The sequence below is a fragment of the Lactuca sativa genome, chromosome 8 (assembly GCF_002870075.4).
Source record: "Lactuca sativa cultivar Salinas chromosome 8, Lsat_Salinas_v11, whole genome shotgun sequence".
Taxonomy (NCBI): Eukaryota; Viridiplantae; Streptophyta; class Magnoliopsida; order Asterales; family Asteraceae; genus Lactuca; species Lactuca sativa.
Window position 1 is genome coordinate 265,448,306 of NC_056630.2, and position 18,805 is coordinate 265,467,110.

Sequence of the window (18,805 nt, forward strand, 5' to 3'; positions counted from 1 at the left end):
TCGCATGTTTCTAACATGTTTGGATACTTACCAAGTCAAAATAAAGGTTTTGACTTAATTAACCTAGTTCAGGACGAAATCGGAACAATTCGTTTAAGACGAGTTTTGACGGAACGGTTACGGCGAGGAAGTAAAGTTTCGGGTTGTTACATTATCCCCCGTTAGAGGGAATTTCGTCCCGAAATTCAAGAATTTAGATACAAAATTATGGACAAAGGGTGTGGATGTGTCTGCTGTATTGGGTCTTCGCGCTCCCATGTGAATTCAGGTTCTCGCTTGGAACCTTCACTAACGGGACATGGCTCGGTTTCATACGCTTGATTACTTGGTCTATGATCTTAGTTTGCTCGTCCAGAGAGTTTGGGTATATCAAGGTTCTTGGTCACACTAGAATGGATTTCTGTGGTTTTATCAGACATGTATTCACTAAGAATAGAGGTGCTAGGTATAGGATGAACGCTGCTAATTACTGAAGGTATTTTGGAGCTGAAGGCTAAGGAATCAATCAGAATGGGGATCTCAAAGGGATCTAATGTACCACAGACTAAGTTTTCCATGCCTTATCAAGTTTACTATAGGTGTCTTTGGTGACGAACAATTTTCTATTGCTTCGATCTTAGGAGGATCTACACGTACGTCTTCATCGTCTACTACATGACCGGAAAGAAAATGGTTTGACCGAAGGGTATCAATGCGAACTCCCAGTGATCATATCTAATCCTGAATGCTGTCTTTAAAACATGAACTCGTAGCTGGTGGTGTATCGACCTGAGGCATATCTTCGAGGAGTAGTTGGCTCCCTGAATTTATCAAAGAAATCGTCTATTCAGAAAAGAGAATATCGGTATTGACGGTCAACTCATTAAGCCGATTGGATAACTCCTGCATTTCTGCTGGAGCAAATCGATACGGAGGTTTGGCTACGGGGATAGATCCAGGGATTAAGTTGATACGAAACTCAACTTGGCGTTTGGTAGGAATTCTTGGGATCTATTCGGAAAGATATCAAGAATATTATAGTCCTTAGAGTCGTTCTTGGGGTCTTTAACTCTTTGTTTCTCGTTGATCACATGGACTAGGAATACTTGACACTTCTTTTGCAGGAACTTTCGAATTTTGACGCATTGAACGAAGCGAAGATTTGGGCTAAACTCGCCACCATGAATCATGAGGGTCTGATCAGAAGGAATATTGAGACGAATAGCTTTCTATAACAAGGTGTATCAACACAGTCGGGGCTCAATTGATATATAATAAGGATAACATCAAAGCTCTTACTGAAACTGACATCGGGTTAATGAGAAATGAATGATTACTCAAGGTAAGGACACAACGTAGAGATAAGTCGTTTATACACTCATTCTTACTGACAACTACCTTGACGGTAAATGTTTTTGGTTGTCAAACGAGGACTATGTTTAACAAGATAATTGAATGAATGACTAATTGAACCGTCTTGACACTAGATTCGAAGAGGATGCGAGCATAAGGATAATCGAAAAGAAATATACCCACGATGTTAGTGGGATTGGCGGCTGCCTCCTCCTGCTTCAAAGCTAAGACCATTTCGGCGTTGTTGACATTGTTGGGGGTTGTTGCTTTTGGGCAGTTTCGCTTGAAATGCCCAATTTCTCTACAACTATAGTAGACCTGTTCGACACTTGATTCAAAAGTTTGTTCGAGGTGTTGGACTAGTGTTCTGCAGCTTCTAGCAAGATGACCTTTCTTGCCACAACGTTTGCAAATCATCTTGCGACATGGGCCAGGAATATAATGATGATAACTACACCTGCTGCACCAAGGGAGATTACCAGCATACCCAGTGACAGGTGCTTGAGCCTTAGACGAAATAACAGGAGTAGTGGTAGCTTGAACTATAGGAACAACGGCAAGATTGGTAGTAACTTGGACTGCCACAATTTTGAGCTTTTTGGAGGGTCCTTGGGAACTCTGACCCTTTTGCTTTTTCCGGTAACCTTATTACTCTCATCAAACTCATTTTGATGTTCCTGAACATTTTCTCGGTTTCGGGGGTAGGGGTTATATCCTGGACCAATGGGCTTGTTAGGGTTCAAGATCGTCATTGCAGCCGTCACTGCAACAGAAACAGCCAGCTGGAACATCACAGGATCGAAGCGAGATGAGGGTGGGGACGAAGGGTCGTTGTTCTTCGGGCTGGGTTCTTTCCTTGAAGAAATCTCGATCTAAAAGTTTAGGAAAAGAGGATAATAAGTCCTCTAAATTGAATCAAGAGATATGAAACAAAGGATATCTCTTTATGACAGACATATAATTCTATTAAGCGAATAAGCAGGAATGAATTATCAAAGCAGACATTTATCGCTAACGGAATGATCGAGGGGAAATGCTTGAATGAGGAATTTCTACTACAAGGTTGGATCCAGAAATACTCCCATAGTATTTCACGATTTACCGTAACGACGATTCTTTGTTTGTGGTATTTGGGTAAGTTTTAGGTATGCCGCATTCCACAGTCACTCCCAAGCACATGTTGGTCGTGTCTCGAATGAATATAGTTGATCATGCTATATTTGATCCTAGACACGACTACATAACTACCTAGGTTTAACTGCAGCATACAACACCCATTTACTTATCTTATGTTCTACTTATAGATACGATTCTCGACGGCTAGGATACTTGTATACTTTTTAAAAATACTTATATTTTGAGGTATACTTTTAGTTCAGAGCACTTAGGCCCCTTAATGTTTATAGTCTTATACCATGTAAAGTTTGGTATACTTAGTTCACAATAAACAAGGGCTCTGATACCAATCTGTCACACCCCGAAACCGAAGGCGGAAACGTCTCGGGGCGGAGGTGACTTCATGTGAATCATAACCAATGTACATAGTAAGCGAAGTAAAACACAAAACATTACATTACATAGATTTCATTACATCAATTGAAAAGTAAAGTAGTACAAGTTTCATAGATACATAGTTTAAACAAAAGAGAGACGAATCTTCTACGCATTCCGTCTTCACCAAAAGAGATCGTCGGGTACCTGTCTAAAGCGGAACTGAGAATACAAGCGGTTTGAAAATCAGCATAAAGCTGGTGAGTTCATAAGCGGTTTGTTTTATGTAAATAACGAGTTCCTTTAGTTTCCTGAAAAAGTGGTTAACCAAGAAAATCCCATATTTTCTTAAGAGTTAGATACCAATTCCAAATTGTAATGTAAAAGATGTACAATAAAAACATGATTGTTCAAATGATTTTGAAAGTATAGTTATTTATCTTATTACACTTTTCTTGTTACAAACTACTGTTACTCAGGAAAATCCTATATTTTCCTATGTGTGAAAGTGTGAACTATTACTGATTCCGTGTGAGCTAACTGTTACTGATTCCGATTATGTTCATTATTATCCATAGGAAAACCCCATGTTTTCCTGAATGTGTGTGTGTGTTATTACCAATTCTGAGTGTGTTAACTGTTACCATTTCTGATTATGTTCATTGTTATCCATAGGAAAATCCCATGTTTTCCTGAATGTGTGTGTGTGCTATTACCAATTCTGAGTGTGCCTGTCATCCTTGAACGTACATTAGCTTTACTACGTACATAAAGCTAGTAAATGAGTCTAAAGTGTTAATAATCTTGATTGCGAGTCCTTAACCATACTCAGACTAGATATGACTCAAGTCGTGGTCAATATCCTTTTTATGACTTTTGTCACCCTTGAACCTTTCGGTTCGACTGTAGCTAGCAGCCAGGTGTGGGATTGTCAGGCCCGTATAGATCTATACACTCAAGTCACGCTCTCCTACGTTCGGAGATTCTGGTTACAGGGGTAGTCCTCCACTCTCGAGCCACGGGACGTGTTACAGCGGACGTGTCTCCAATCTTTAAGATCACTTCTTTACTCTTCGACTAGGAAAGTAGTATCTACGACTATCTTAGTTCTAACGTACCTGTCCTTTACACTCGCGCCTAGGTGTCATTATTAAGGATATTACAAATGTTCCATGTTTTCTAATGATGACTATCCATTTACACTCGAGCCGAGGTGCATTACTAAAGACATTACAATGTTCTATATTATCAAATGACTGTTGTCCTTTACACTCGAGCCTAGGTGTATGAAGTTTTATGTGTTCTTTATGGCGTCTGACTTTTATACTCATGCCTATGGTATTTTATTACAGACTTTGCAATGTTTTATGTTTTCCATCAATATAAGTATGAACGATCAACTGAGAAGTATACAATATGACAGTATATAATAAGAATTAAAAATCGGTTTTAAACAAACCACCCTGTAAGTTAAAAACAGTTTGCCAAAAGGGTTTTAAATCTAAAAAAATGTACAAGTATGAAACCATTTAACTAAAATCATAAGTTTAAGTACAAGATATTCTTGTACTCTTGCTTGTATTCCCCCCCTGAAAACATTGAAAAACCAATGAAAAAGGGTAGGGGTATGAACTCACCAGACACAGAAAGTGTCGAATGGCATCGCTAAACGTCGAACCAAGGCTTGAATACGAACGAGGTTCCTATGTAATATTAAATAATACACAATATATATATATATATATATATATATATATATATATATATATATATATATATCTAATTAGATTTAAATAACTACTTAGATACACTTGAACATTCTAAGACGCGAAAACACTCCAAAATGAGCGTATGAAGTGACCCGGGTGGCGTTTTAGGACATGAATGGCTAGGATATAGAGTTTACTCTCCAATGGTAAACTCTTAGGGAGTGTTTACGGCCTAAACACCACATCCCCATGAGTTTACGGCCGTAAACTCATGGTGGGGTGTTTTATGTGCTAAATGGCCTTAAATCAAATGGAGGGTGTTGCTAGGTTTGGCTTTTGGACATTTGAAAGGGATTAAATCATTAAATGAATTAATAGAAGAGTTTAAGGCTATAAACTAAGAGTTTACGGCCGTAAACTCTCACCCACATCCAACTTATTTAGTTTGAAGGCCAAGGATTAATCACAAGTGATTCAACTAATTTTTACAAGGCTTAGGGTGAGTTTAGGGCTTCAAATGGCATCCATCTAGGAGTTTACGGCACTGGAGCATATGCTCTGGCCGTAAACTCTCAATTAGAGAGTTTATGATATGATTAAGGCCCCTAAATGATTTTTGGTTGGTTCTAGGATTTATTCCAAGGCTTTTGGTGGAGTTATATGGCTTTCTAACATGTTGGAAATGAGTTTACACTCATGTTTGAGGGGTTTACGGCCTAAGCACATGCCTTGGCCGTAAACTCATGCAAATCCCTCAAAATCATTGTCTAAGGTGTTCTAAGTCCATTTCATGAAGTCATATAGCCATATCTAAAGTCTAGTTGTGGTTCGGAAGGGTTTTATGGCTCAAAAACCCCAATTACAAGTGTTCACGGCCTAAGGCTGATCCAGGGCCGTAAACACATGTTTATGGTCTTATCCCATGATTTAAACACGAAAATGAAGCCTAAGGATGTTATACTAGAAGCTAGGATGCTTACCTTGGTGTTTTAAGGCTTGATATGGTTGATTTTGGCTTAACAAGATGGATTTGAGGAGAGAGGTTAGAGAGAGAGTGAAAAAGCTTCAAATGAGTCTTAATTCACTTTAAATATGGTTTGAATTGGATACACGGTGGAATTCTACCCGATACCAACGTTAACTGATGCTTTGGGTCGCACCTGATTAAGTTGTCGTTACCCGATATGGTCGAAACTATAATTTTTCAAATTACTAGTTCGGGATGTTTTCACATGTTTCTAACATGTTTATACTTACCAAGTCAAAATAAAGGTTTTGACTTAATTAACCTAGTTCAGGACGAGATCGGAACAATTCGTTTAAGACGAGTTTTGACGGAACGGTTACGGCGAGGAAGTAAAGTTTCGGGTTGTTACAGTGGATCTCAAGAATTAAAGAATGCTAATCAAAGCTTTGCTAAATTGCGAAGACTACTTCTATTGTGGAACTCAAGAATTAAACAATGTTCATCATAACTTTGCTAAATTGCATAGACTTCAAATGTGGAACTCAAGAATGAAACAATGCTCATCAAAGCTTTGCTTAAATTGCATAGACTTCTATTGTGGAACTCAAGAATTAAACAATGCTCATTAAATCTTTGCTAAATTACAAAGACTACTTGTATTGTTGAACTCAAGAATTAAACAATGCTCATCAATGCTCTGCTCAATTGCATAGACTTCCAATGTGGAAACCAAGAATGTAACAAAGCTCCTAAAGCGTTACTAAATTGCATAGACTTCTATTGTGGAACTCAAGAATGAAACAATGCTCATAAAAGCTTTGTTTAAATTGCATAGACTTCTATTGTGGAAGTTAAGAATTAAACCATGCTCATCAAAACTTTGCTAAATTGTGAAGACTACTTCAATTGTGGAACTCAAGAATGGAACAATCCTCATCAAAGCTTTGCTTAAATTGTATAAAGGCAACTTCTATTGTGGAACTCAAGAATTAAACAATGCTCTTCAAAGCTTTGCTAAATTGCGAAGACTACTTCTATTGTGGAACTCTAGAATTAAACAATGCTCATCAAAGCTTTGCTACATTGCATAGATTTCTAATGTGGAACTCTAAAATGAAACAATGCTCATCAAAGGTTTTCTTAAATTGCATAGACTTTTATTATGGAACTCAAGAATTAAACAATGCTCATCAAAGCTTTGCTAAATTGTGAAGACTGCTTGTATTGTGGAACTTGGGAATTAAACAATGCTCATCAAAACCTTGCTAAATTGCATAGACTTCTATTGTGGAACTCGAGAATTGTACAATGCTCATCAAAGCATTGCTTCAACTGCATAGACTTTAGTTGTGGAGCTCAAGTATTAAACAATGCTAATCAAAGATTTGCTAAATTGCATAGACATCAATTGTGGAACTCAAGAATTAAACAATGCTAATCAAAGCTTTGCTAAATTGTGAAGACTACTTCTATTGTGGAACTCAAGAATTAAACAATGTTCATCATAGCTTTGCTAAACTGCATAGACTTCTAATGTGGAACTTAAGAATGAAACAATGCTCATCAAAGCTTTGCTTAAATTGCATAGACTTCTATTGTGGAACTGAAGAATTAAACAATGGTCATCAAAACTTTGCTAAATGGCGAAGACTACTTTTATTCTGGAATTCAAGAATTAAACAATGTTCATCAAAGCTTTGCTAAATTGCATAGACTTCTAATGTAGAACTTAAGAGCGAAACAACGCTGATCAAAGCTTTTGCTTAAATTGCATACATTTCTTTCGTGGAACTCAGGAATTAAATAGTGCTGATTAAAGCTTTGCTAAATTGCAAAGACTACTTCTATTGTGGAACTCAGGAATTTAAAAATGCTCATCAATACTCTGCTAAATTGCATAGACTTCCAATGTGGATACCAATAATGAAACAATGCTCCTCAAAGCTTTGCTAAATTGCATAGACTTCTATTGTGGAACACAAGAATGAAACAATGCTCATCAAAGTTTTGCTTAAATATCCTAAACTTCTATTGTGGAACTCAAGAATTAATCACTACTCATCAAAGCTTTGCTAAATTTTAAAGAATACTTGTTACACGCCAAAGCCAAGAACGGGGGAAACGTTCCGGGGTGGAGGACGTCATGTACAGTATAACAACAGTGTAAAGTAGTAAACAAACAACAACATCATCCATTGCATTAAAAGTAAAGTTTTAATACATGTGTGTTCTTTCATTGTAATAAGACACCAAAATATACAATCAAAATAAAAGACGAGTCTTGTCTGTGCTCCGTCTTCTCAAAACCTGGCCATCGTACCTGTCTACTGGTGACCTGAGAATACAAGTTATTTTGAAAGCGAGTATCAGCCTAAAGCTGGTGAATTCATAAGTATTTAAGTGTCATTGTCTTGTTTTGGAAAGCTATTATGTATGCTATGTAAATCTTTGAATTAAACAGTTGATATAATTATGAAAAACATAGAAAATCCCTTATTTCCTACAAGTATGAAATGTAGTCTTCTACCAAGACCCGAATGTTTTGTAAGTGAAAATGATAGTTTTTCCTTTCTTTTGACTATTACTAACAGTACTTAGTCTAACTCATCGTTTATGTGAATGTATCACAAAATAAAGTAATAGGAAAATGTACTAATGTAATTGTTATCCTTTTATATTAGGATTAACACGACATCGCGATTAGCGAAATGTATAACCTTTGAACATCCATAGATTGTTCAATTGTCCTCTGTAGCTGCAGCAGGTAGGAGGAAGGGTTAGTCCCATAAAGGCACTCCTAGTATAAGTATTAACCGTAGGCATCCATAGATGTTCATCAACCTCTGTAGCGAACAGTAGGCCCAAGGAATGGTTAGTCCCGTAAAGGTACCACTAATATAAGTAATAACCGTAGGCATCCATAGATGTTCATTAACCACTGTTGCTAACAGGTGGGTTTCAGAATGGTTAGTCCCGTCTAGATATCCCATTGAACTGGGATAGGCAGGACAATTTACACAGAAGGTACTAATAAATCATCCTCGTAAATCGAGATACAAGTATTCATGTAAGTGTATACAGGTAAAAGTATCTACGTAAATGTTTAGTATTCATGTAAGCGTATTCATGTAACATGTAATGTATAGTATAGACTCATGAATGAACTGACTCTGATGTAATTCCTTGTAATAGGAATAATGTTTTGTATCTTCTAACTATCCCTATAATAGTTAACTGGAAGGTAATTGGCTGTCCGAGCAGGTTTTGTCACACCCCCAAACCTAAACGGCGGAAACGTTCGGGGGCGGATGACTTCATGTGGTAACGTAACAAATGAATACATAGTAAAGAAAGCAATACAACCATCATATATATAATTGAAAGCTTACATTTGTCAAAAGTTACATGTTCAAAACCAATTACAATATGATGTCAAAAGCATATTAGTACCTGAAATTATTGAATCCCTGGGACATACAAGTAATTTTGAAAGAGTAGATTAGCATTTAAGCTGGTGAGTTTCATAAGTTTTAAATGACAATGTTTGTATGAAATGAAATGTTTTGTCCTTGTTTGTTTGTTTCTAGAAAATCCTATATTTTCTACTAGTATAAAAGTAGCCTTCTCTCAAGACCAATGTTTGTTTCTAAAAATGTATGTAAGTGTAAAATAACCAATATGTTTGAAAACCTCGTACATCAATGCATTTTTAATAACCCATGTGACTTTTATAACCATACTATTGACTCTGAATGCCTATACACAACGTTCTTCAGGCGTTGGAATGTTATGACGTTTGTCACCCCAAATGATGGACTGTAGCTAACAGTCAAGGCGCGGGTTGTCAAGCCTGTATAGATCTATACACAAACACCATGCTCCCCCTCTAAGGGATTCTGGTATATAATACAGGACTTGAAATGTGTACTCGAACGTACATGAAGTTAATGTCTCACAAACCGTGGTATAAAAACAGATTTACATGTTAAAATGTTCGTTTGTTCTTGTATATGAAAGTGACTTCTTGAAAATCGTGTTTCTAGTATGTAAAAGTTAGCAATATCCTCATAAAACTATACGTATTATAGTTTTCTAAAAGTGTGTCTCGTTTGTTTAGAAATACCTAGAAAATGAATCACTTGTTATGAAAGTATAGATTTTTGTAGAGCCTAAGATAGACAAGTATACATATAATCTAAGAAAATGTTTAGTTTATACATGCATTATAACAATTTATATTTCATAAGATAGAATGCTATTGTAACATATTTTATATACGAAAGTTCCCTATAAAGTTTATAAATCACATATGATTTGGTTATATAAAAGAATACAAAAATTCTTTATATAACGCACGATGATACTCGTGTGTTTTACTTGTATCCCCCCCCCACTTGAAAGCATATAAAAGCATTTATAGAACATTTAAAAGGTTAATTAAGGGGTATGAAATCACTTGAAAGTTTGAAGAAAACGAGATGGAAACCGGGCAGAGTTTTGTCTCAGGAAACGGATTTTTTCTCGAGATTCTCGGGAATCTTGGGAGTAAAAACGATCTTCGGTACTTGAGCAAAATGACCAGGGCTTCGGGTTAGAACGGGCACGGAAAACGAGGCAAGAACGCAAGGAGGAAATGAGAGAAATGGATCCCTTTCTTCGGAACCCTCGCATCCCTTTTATAGGGGCTGGGAACCGCCTCGGTACGCAGGGCGTATGAGGGTACACGGGGCGTACGCATATGTCATGCATGACCGAGTCCTCAACTGCCTCGGACTTTGGATGGGACTTGCTAGCTTCGCATAGACCGGGACGTGGACGATCCGAGGCCTAGGCCTTGAGTACGCGAGGCGTACGAGGGTACGCAGGGCGTACTTCGGCCCTATCTGCTGACTCCCCTTCGGATAATACCAAGAGTTTATAATTAAATTTATATTTAATTTAATTAATAAACTTCTAAAATTCATATCTTCTTCATACGAATTCCGTTTTCGATGGTCTTTATATCCACGCGTAGGTGAGACTACGCTCTACAACTTTCGTTTAGACTCCGTCGGCAAATTTTGAAATTATTTTTATTATTTATTTTTAAAATGGGTCGTGTTTAAGGAATTTCTTTAAAAATTCATAACTTCTTTATCTGACGTCGGTTTTTACCAGACTTTTTACCGCTGAATTACCATTGTTGAGACCTTCGATTCTCGTTTAGGTCATTCTGGCCAAAAGTCGCTTGATCTCCGATTCGAGTTTTTAGCTGACTGCTGCTATGCCGAACTTGGAAAAATCATAACTTCTATAAACGAAGTCGGATTTTGGGCGTTCTTTTTACGTACGATCGCGGTTTAATGACATTAACCATAGTAGGAATTTAAATATATACTTTTTGGACATTTTATTATCAAAGTTAATTTCATTAACTCAAAGGTGGTTACAATACTTGACTTTTTAGGTCATTCCAAAGAGTTGAAATATCGGGTTGTCACATAGAGGGAATTTCGTCCCGAAATTTAAAATAGTAAAGATACTAGTGGATCAGAGAAAAAGATGAGGGTACTTTTGTTTCATCTGATCTTCGCGTTCCCATGTGAATTCAGGTCCCCGCTTGGCGTTCCAGCGGACCTTCACGATGGGTATGCGACTTTGTTTTGTTTGTTTGACCTCTCAGTCCATGATTTCTACCGGTTCTTCCATAAAGTTGAGGCTCTCGTTAATCTCGATCTCGTCGAGTGGAATAACAAGAGTCTCATCGGACAGACACTTTTTCAAGTTCGAGACATGGAAGGTTGGATGTATGTTACTAAGTTCATGCGGTAGGTTAAGTTTGTAAGCCATAGGGCCGATTCTAGCAAGAATCTTGAAAGGCCCTATGTATCTTGGATTTAGTTTCCCACGTTTCCCAAAGCGTATTAAACCCTTCCACGGTGAGGCCTTCAATAAAACGTGGTCTCCTACCTGGAATTCCAAAGGTTTCCTCCTTTGGTCAGCGTAGCTTTTCTATCGGTCTTTGGAGGCTTTCAACCGTTCACGAATTTGAACGATCTTCTCTTTCGTTTCTCGTATGATTTATGGACCGGTGAGAGTGCTTTCAGGAACTCGTCCTCTAGCTAACTGGGTATCGCCAACTTCGGTCCAGCACAGAGGGGATCTGCACTTTCGACCATAAAGGGGCTTCAAGCGGAGCAGGCTTTATGCTTGTATGATAGCTATTGTTGTATGAAAATTTGACAAGGGGTAAATGGATATCCCATGCCTTTCCAAAGTCAATCACACAGGCTCTCAGCATATCTTCCAAGGTTTGTATCGTTCTTTCACTTTGCCCGTCTGTTTGTGGGTGGTAGGCTGTACTCATATCTAGTCTAGTTCCCAGGGAACTTTGTAGTGCCTGCCAGAATCTTGAAGTGAATCTACTATCTCTATCGGAGATAATGGATATCAGAACACCGTGCAGTCGCACTACTTCCCTTATGTAAGTTCTTGTAAGCTTTTCCATTTTGTCAGTCTCTTTGATTGATAGGAAATGCGCGGATTTGGTCAATCTGTCGACGATGACCCATATGGTATCAAGTCCGCCCATCGTCTTGGGCAACTTGGTTATGAAGGTTGTTGTAGTAATCCTGACGGTTTTTGATACTCGACCTTAACCTTTGCGCAAGTAAGGCATTTACTTACAAAGGTAGCAATTTCTGCTTTCATGTTAGGCCACCAGTAAAGTTTCTTAAGATCCAGATACATTTTATCTGAACCTGGGTGAACGGAATATCTTGTGTTGTGTGCTTCGGTCATGACTACGTCTCTGAAACCACCATGTTTCGGTGTCCAGATTCGGTCCATTAGATAATATGCTCCGCCACCCTTGACTTCTAGATTCTTTTCCATTCCTCGCAGGGATTCACCCGCCACATTTTCAGGTTGCAAAGCTTCTATTTGTGCCTCCTTAATTTGTGTGGATAAGTGGGAATGGATAGTCATAGTCAGAGATTTGACCCTCCGACCAGTGTATTCCTTTCGACTGAGGGCGTCAGCCACCACGTTGGCCTTGCCAGGATGATAACGAATGTCACATTCGTAGTCATTGAGTAACTCAACCCATCATCGTTGTCGCATGTTGAGTTCCTTCTGATTAAAAATGTGTTGAAGGCTCTTGTAATCGGTGAAAATAGTACTCTTTGTTCTGTATAAGTAGTGTCTCCAGATCTTCAGAGCAAATACTACTGCTCCTAACTCAAGATCGTGGGTCGTATAGTTCACTTCGTGTGTCTTAAGTTGTCGGGAGGCATAAGCAATAACATTCCCTCTCTGCATAAGAACACAACCACGTCCTTGGTTTGATGCATCGCAATACACTATGAAATCTTCTATCCCTTCGGGGAGGGATAGTATCGGTGCGGTGCACAAGGCCTGTTTCAGTGTTTGGAACGCCTGTACTTGTTTCGCTTCCCAGTCAAAGGACATGCCTTTCTGGGTTAATGTAGTAAGAGGTTTTGCAATGCTAGAGAAGTTCTTTATGAATCTGTGATAGTAGCCGGCGAGACCTAGAAATTGACGAATCTCTGTAGGTGTTTTTGGTGTCGACCAGTTCTCAATGGCCTTAATTTTGGAGGGGTCCACGTGTATCCCTTTCTCGCTAACAACGTGGCCCAAAAATTCGACTCTTCGAATCCAAAATTCGCATTTAGAGAACTTCGCATAGAGTTTCTCCGATCGCAGTGTTTCTAGGACTTTCGTAGGTGCTGACTATGATCTTCCTTACTTCGGGAGTAGATAAGTATATCATCGATAAAGACGATGACGAACTGATCCAAGTAAGGACGTCATACCCTATTCATTAGGTCCATAAATACTGCTGGTGCGTTGGTTAATCCGAACGGCATCACTACAAATTCGTAGTGTCCATAGCGAGTTCGGAAAGCTGTCTTGGGAATATCCCCCTCTAGTACTCGTAATTGGTGATATCTAGATAGTAGATCTATCTTTGAGAAGTAGTTTGCTCCTTGAAGTTGATCGAATAGGTCGTCAATACGGGGTAGAGGATAGCGATTTTTGACAGTAAGCTTGTTCAGTTCTCTGTAATCAATGCACATACGGAACGATCCGTCTTTCTTCTTTACGAACAAAACCGGTGCTCCCCAAGGTGAGAAACTTGGTCTTATGAATCCTTTTTGAAGGAGTTCATTAAGTTGACTGGAAAGTTCCTGCATCTCTGCTGGTGCGAGACGATAAGGCGACTTCGCTACTAGGGTAGCCCCTGGAACTAAGTCGATTCTAAACTCGACTTGGCGTTGTGGTGGTAATCCCGGCAGTTCTTCTGGAAAGATATCGGAAAAGTCGCGTACGGAATCTTCTTGGTGTCCTTCAGTTCCTGACTTGTATCGACGATGTGCGCTAGGAATGCTCGACCATCCATCCGTAAACACTTTTGAGCTTGGATGCACAAATGATACGAAGGTTTGTACTTGATTTGTCGCCGTAGATAACTAATGTTTCGTTGTTAGGGAGATTAAGACGAACTGCTTTCTCAAAGCACATGATGTCGGCGCGAAGAAGACTCAACCAATCCATGCCGACTATGACGTTGAAATTTTTAATTTGGACCGGCATGAGATTGATTGGGAAAGAACGACCGTCTAAAGTTAATGTACAGTCCATGTATATGCAGTTAGTGCTTTCGGTTTTTCCATTGGCCATCTCTACCGTAAATGATTTTTCTAACTTGCTAGGTTTAGGTTTAAGTAAGGGAATAAAGTTTTGACTCACGACGCTTCTCTCCGCTCCACTATCGAATAATATGCATGCATATGAATTATCTAGAAGGAACGTACCAGCAACTACAGTCGGATCAGCTACGGCTTCATCGTGGCCTATAGCTAAAACTCGTCCCATCCCGCCGGTATTTGCTGCCTTTGGGCAGTTCCTCTTGTAGTGGCCCACCTCGCCACAACCGTAGCAAGTCTGGCCTACACCCGTGCTGGGAACTTGAGTGATCGGCTTTGCGGGATCCTTGCAGAAATGGACAGTGTGCCCCTTTCTGTTGCAGTTGGCGCACTGCATTTCCCGACAAGGTCCATGATGGTGGTAAGTGCATTTGGCGCACTTTGGAAGGTTACCTACATAAGGCTTGGTTGGGTAGGTATTTGTAGGAACTATAGTAGGTACAGTGGCAGCATTCATTGAGACCAGTTGTTTCTTTGCGGATTCTTGGGAAGACACACCCTTCCCTTTATTCCATACCCTCTTCTTGGTATTGTTGTTGTTGTTGTTGTTGTTGTTGTTGTTTTTGTTGTTGTTGTTGTTTCCCTTTTGTGGTTCTGGTGTAGCAACCGTTGAGTTTTGATGACCTCCATAATCAACAAGAGATTGTGCCAGTTCCTTGGCACTTTCAAAAGTGTCAGGTTTTGAAGCAAACACGCTTGACCTAATTTGGGGAGACAGCCCCCCAAATGTATCTCTCTATTTTCTTGCTCTCAGGAGCAGTCATATCTGGGCAAAGGATTGCCAGATCGCAGAACCTGTTGGTATAAGTTGCGATGTCGTTACCAACCATTCCAAGAGTCCAGAGTTCGTGCTCGAGTTTTTGAATCTCTCCTCGTGGACAGTATTCTCTCATCAGCATGACCTTTAAGCTCTCCCAGCTTATGGAGTTTGCCACTATCAGGGTAAGTACCTTAACGTGGCCATTCCACCAAGTTAAAGCTCTATCAATAAGGGTGAAAGTTGCAAATTTGAATTTGCGGTGCTCGGGACAGGAGCAAATTTCAAAGAATGATTCTGTCCTTTCAATCCACTGCCTCAGATCTATCACACCACCAATTCCATAAAACATCCGGGGTTTGGCATTAGTAAAGTCATAGGTGCATTCTCGGGGTTGCCCATGACTCTATCCATGGTTGGATAGGTGTGTGCCAGTTCCCGAGCCAGTAGTACTCGAGTTATTGATCTGTGACATGGCAACTGCTACCGCTGCGGTGATTGCTGCTTGGAACATGACAGCATCAAATTGAGGTGGTGGAGGTGGTGGTGGTATAGGTGCTTCCCCACCGTTGTTTCGCCTTGGATTCCTACGCCTCCATCCTTCAACTATAGGTTGAAAAGATAACGATAAGAATTACTTAGTATAGAAACTGAATGTGTCTTATGAACCAAATTGCTATAGTTCGACAACAAATGATAGTATGAGTCTTAAAATAGTAGAATGAAAGTTATTTGTAAGACTGAAAATATAAATCAAGCATTTTGTTTCTCGATGACTTTTCAAGGATTTAATGAAATACTCAACGTAGTAATAATAGTGCCACTTATATTAATATAATAGTTGATACAACGATCATGAAAAATTGACCCCTATAAGGGTCTCCGGTTACAAAGTTTGAGAAATTTAAAGACTTTTAGCCGAGGTCCTAACTTATAACAAAATTTGAGATTCTTGCAAGCACTACTTGCGACGTAGGTTGCGCTTGGAGCTTGACTCCGCATCCGATTGCTTTGACTCCATTAGACGCCGATCAAAAGCGGCTTGTTGTTCCCTTAATTCGGCGAGGGCTGCAATCATTTGCGCTTGGAATGCCTCGGTTTGGAGTTGAGCATTGTCTTGCATTCTGTCCAGCCTACGGATGTCGGAAGTGTGAACCTGTACTTCCACGTTGACATCCCGAAGCCGGCTAGCTTGAACTCCGGATTGATAGGATTGATTGGCTAGCTTTCGCACCATTACTGGGAGTGCCCGATCAGCTGAACCTCTGCCTCAGACATCGTAGAAGTCCCGGCACATGCCGTAGGGAGGGCGTAGGTTTTGTTGTTGGCTCCAATGGTGGAGGTGACTTCCCCAGACGAAAGTCGGTCCTTGAAAGTTCCTTACGAAGACAGGAGGTTGTACGGGTGGTGGGTTGATCACTTCCGGCTCTGAGTCGGTACCGGAGTCATCCTCCACTTCTATGGGTTCCTCGTCCTCTTTGGGATCATCTTCGACCCATCCTCCGTTGCCTTGGTTGGGAAAGTAGGGGTCGCCAGGGTGGTGAAATCCAGCCATTTGACTGTACGAGAAGTAGGATTATAAGAATTGAATAAAGTTGAAACATGCAAAACATGTAAGTTAAACTAGTTTATGTAGCAAATATTCCTATAGTATTTAAATTCTTGTGTTTGATTCTTGTGACGGTTTGGTAAGTTTTGACTCGTTGCTTACTACGAGCAATCCCCGATATAAATTGGTCCGATCTCGGACAAATATAGTTGATCATGCTATATTTGTCCCAAACCTGATTATATATATCGAGTTTTAATCGTAGTGTCAACTTGTCTAAATACTTGTTGTATAGTTTAAAATCATGAAAATAATTTTGTTGTATGCATGTATTTGTACTTAAATGAACTAACAATTTAAGTTAAACGTAACGCTGCTTAAGCGTAAAAACAAATGAAAAATGTTTTGTCAGAGAGTATTAGTCCCTTAAGCATTTATAGTTTGTATATCTTATGTGGTTCGATATACTTAGTTCACTATAAACATTGCTCTGATACCAATCTGTCACACCCCCAAACCTGAATGGCGGAAACGTTCGGAGGCGGATGACTTCATGTGGTAACGTAACAAATGAATACATAATAAAGAAAGCAATACAACCATCATATATATAATTGAAAGTTTACATTTGTCAAAAGTTACATGTTCAAAACCAATTACAATATGATGTCAAAATATGAGATTAAACTGGCGCCGCAAAATCTCTTCTTCAAAAGCATATTAGTACCTGAAATTACTGAATCCCTGGGACATACAAGTAATTTTGAAAGAGTAGATCAGCATTTAAGCTTGTGAGTTTCATAAGTATTAAATGACAATGTTTGTATGAAATGAAATGTTTTGTCCTTGTTTGTTTGTTTCTAGAAAATCCTATATTTTCTACTAGTATAAAAGTAGCCTTCTCTCAAGACCAATGTTTGTTTCTAAAAATGTATGTAAGTGTAAAATAACCAATATGTTTGAAAACCTCGTAAATCAATGCATTTTTAATAACCCATGTGACTTTTATAACCATACTATTGACTCTGAATGCCTATACACAACCTTCTTCAGGCGTTGTGTCACCCCAAATGATGGACTGTAGCTAACAGTCAAGGCGCGGGTTGTCAAGCCCGTATAGATCTATACACAAACACCATGCTCCCCCTCCAAGGGATTCTGTTATATAATACAGGACTTGAAATGTGTACTCGAATGTACATGAAGTTAATATCTCACAAACCGTGGTATAAAAACAAATTTACGTGTTAAAATGTTCGTTTGTTCTTGTATATGAAAGTGACTTCTTGAAAATCGTGTTTCTAGTATGTAAAAGTTTGCAATATCCTCATGAAACTATACCTATTATAGTTTTCTAAAAGTGTGTCACGTTTGTTTAGAAATACCTAGAAATGGAATGACTTGTTATGAAAGTGTAGATTTTTGTAGAGCCTAAGATTGACAAGTATACATATAATCTAAGAAAATGTTTAGTTAATACATGCATTACAACAATTTATATTTCAAAAGATAAAATGTTATTGTAACATATTTTATATACGGGAGTTCCCTATAAAGTCTATAAATCACATATGATTTGGTTATATAAAAGCATACAAAAATTCTTTATATAACACACGATGATACTCGTGTGTTTTACTTGTATTCCCCCCCCCCTGAAAGCGTATAAAAGCATTTATAGAACATTTAAAAGGTTAATTAAGGGGTATGAACTCAATTGAAAGTTTGAAGAAAACGAGATGGAAACCGGGCAGAGTTTTGTCTCAGGAAACGGATTTTTTCTCGAGATTCTCGGGAATCTTGGGAGTAAAAACGATCTTCGGTACTTGAGCAAAATGACCAGGGCTTCGGGTTAGAACGGGCACGGAAAACGAGGCAAGAACGCAAGGAGGAAATGAGAGAAATGGATCCCTTTCTTCGGAACCCTCGCATCCCTTTTATAGGGGCTGGGAACCGCCTCGGTACGCAGGGCGTATGAGGGTACACAGGGCGTACGCATACGTCATGCATGACCGAGTCCTCAACTGCCTCGGACTTCGGATGGGACTTGCTAGCTTCGCATAGACCGGGACGTGGACGATCCGAGGCCTAGGCCTTGAGTACACGAGGCGTACGAGGGTACGCAGGGCGTACTTCGGCCCTATCTGCTGACTCCCCTTCGGATAATACCAAGAGTTTATAATTAAATTTATATTTAATTTAATTAATAAACTTCTAAAATTCATATCTTCTTCATACGAATTCCGTTTTCGATGGTCATTATATCCACGCGTAGGTGAGACTACGCTCTAC